Below are 3,203 nucleotides of genomic sequence, written 5' to 3' on the forward strand. Positions count from 1 at the left end.
AAAAAACATCTTTCATTATAAACTATACTCATATCATATGCATTCTTTTTTTTTAAAATACTAAACAAAATATACATTAAAACAACCATTCTTTTTAAACCTTGCTTAAAACAACAAAACGCATTAAAAATAAGTGGAGAGGCGAGCTGGGCGGGCCGTGCCCTAACCCTAGCCGCAGTCCACACCGAACCGCAGGGGATACCCTACGGGCGGCGCCTCTGCGGTGCCCGCAGGTCCGCGGCGCCCTGCGGCCACCGCGACCCTGCGGCCACCGCGGTGCCGCGGGCATAGTCCTAACACCAGCGAGAGGGGGAAACGGAGAATGAGCGGGCCGAGGGGGGGGCAAGGGGAGGAGGAGGAGCGGGGGAGCTCCGCTCCCCGCCTCCAACCCCAAAACATAGTCCAAAGCAATAAAAACAAACGCCCAGATCCGCCCCATAAAATAACAACGCACAGCAAAATAAAGAGATAATATTGTTCACGGATTAATACACAGGGGTACAAAATGGGTATTTACACAGCGCTATATAATTAAAACACAGCGCTAAAACATATAGAACATAGTTCGAAATCTCCCCCATTCATTTTTTTTGAAACAACAACAAAATTTTCTTATAAATTTCGATTTATAATAATCCGTTTTCAATGAAATCAATTTTGGCATCAAGATTCTTGATGGAATTCATCCATTCCTAACACAAACAGGGGTTTTCAACACCATACAACAATGAGGAATAACACACCTCAATAAGAAAATTTCCAGCCAAATTCAAATGGACAATCAATTGGGTTTTCAATAACAAATTCGGAATCCTACCTGAATACGCAATCCTGGAATGGCTGAAGGAGAGCCCACCTGCCAGATCTAGCATCATTCCTTCCCAAAACCTCCAAATTCATTCCAAATTTCTTCTCCAAAAACAATGTCCTCCTTCCATTTTTCCCCAAATTTGGGTTATATGGAAGAGTTGACCCAAAAATTTCTATTTTTGGAATTTCAAAATTATATTTAAAAATAATACTCAAATTAATACTTTTCTAGCTATTACAATAATTTAAATTGCTTTTTAATTCAAAATTGATTTCTCTTTTAATCAAATTTAACCTTTCAAATTTCAGAATCCAACAGAATGCAATTACGTCTATTGCGATTAAATACCAAACTTTCTTTTTCAATAGCATATATAAAATGCATTAAATATTCCAAATCAAACATTAAATCAAATTCACTCCCAATTTAAAATAAGCAATCCAATATCAACGAAGATCGCATAATGGAAACCAAATTAATTTAGTCCATTAATCATCAATGCACAAACGCATAAATAATCAAAATAATTACTAAGGACTAAATAACCAAACACACCAGGCACGCAAACCGAGAAGGTCAACCAAACAGACGACTCGCAAATCCAAACAAAAAGGGATAACCGACGACGACTGGCGATGCTCACTTGAGCACGACTAAGGTCAACTAGGGTCTTACGACCACCTAATCCAACTCTAAGGATTAACAGAGGTACATTCAAACCTGCACATCCAGGCGAAGACGAACCTCGCACTCATGCGGCGTTGTACTTGAAATTTCCTGCAACCAAAGATCATACATGCATACATATATACAATTTAATGAAAACGTCAGCTCAATATTAATACCATGAAATAGGTACACTGAATAACTTGCATACAACTAGTGAGAAAATCACATCAACAGCGATGCGTAAAATCAATCATCTGACTATCACATAATATTATGATAAACTGATCAAGATTAAGCCAAGGTTAGAGATTGATTAGGGCAGGGGTACTACATTCTCCCCCCCTAGGTTCCGACTTACTCCTGGAAGTCGTAAGGCTAGATGGAGAACATGTCGTACGCATCAGCCCTGAAACTCATTCAACAAAGATCAAATTGCACATAGAAATCTTTCCATAAATAAATAAAATGAAATATTCTTGCAAAATCCTTTACAAATGCCATTATCCATTGGCAAGATACATCTAAAACCATACATTCCTTAAAATATTCTAGGAATTATCCACAATCATAGCAGAGAAACAGGAATTTTCTTCCATTCATTATACCGAATTAAAACATTACAAGGAGGTAAACAACAATCACCATAATCATCGACCAAAAATGACAAGAAAACATGCCATAATGATCAATTTCCTTTACCAATCCATCCTTATCATAAGATTTAATAACATAGAACTAGCTCAAAATATCAATTTCTACCACCAGATTACTTTCAATAGATAAGAGCAACATAAAAATAACTCAATTATTACACTTGCCAGGCATAAGAAAACCTTTCCAATGACTATGTCCCATAACATAGCGACAAGCTAACACAATTTACTCCACGATACAAATAATAACCATCCACATAACTGGAATGCATAACAGAAAAGGCCACATGTGAGCATGTCTAATGCTCGGTCAAAGATAACATGCATGATCAGCATCTCTATGCCTGATCTCGGAACAACAATATGATAAAAAATATCCAATATCTCACTCAAGGGCTCGATGGTGCTAGGCACACCATAGCGGTGCTACCTTCCATACAAGACCTTTGTGAATATCCCTTGTTGAACAAGGTGGTTAGCCTCCAAGAGATAGTCACCACACATAGGTAGGTAGTGGGTACTAGCTGCGTCACAGCCTCACATACCCCCTATCCTCACGGTTCCCTACAACAAACTTCCTCGCACACACTCTACCAATTCCGTATCATACGTCCTTGGAGAGGAATTTCACATTTCGACACAAGACCAGCATCCGAAAACAATAATGATAAACTAGTTTAGCCACCAAGGTACAGATGAATAAAGATAATAAATCATCAATTCCAACAATAAGGTAAGAAAATAATCCGGAATTGCAACACCAAATCAAAGTGCAAAAGATCACAAGATCGTGGCTAAACCTTCAAAGTCAAGGTAAAATAAGTTGCTGATCCCCAAAGAAATATAAAGAATATCACAACTGCACATAACAGCACTGTGTGACTAGCATCTAGCCACCAACGAGGAAGGAAGGAACAACTGACTAGCTATTGCAGTAGCTCATCATGTGGTGCGACATAGTCACACTATCCACATGGCATGGCGGTATGCACCTCGACATCACCCCGCATCACATCATCACATGGCATGGCAATACCCCAAGTGGAGAAAACACACAATGGACGTATCCC

Source organism: Cryptomeria japonica, chromosome 11 (assembly GCF_030272615.1).
Source record: "Cryptomeria japonica chromosome 11, Sugi_1.0, whole genome shotgun sequence".
Classification (NCBI taxonomy): domain Eukaryota; kingdom Viridiplantae; phylum Streptophyta; class Pinopsida; order Cupressales; family Cupressaceae; genus Cryptomeria; species Cryptomeria japonica.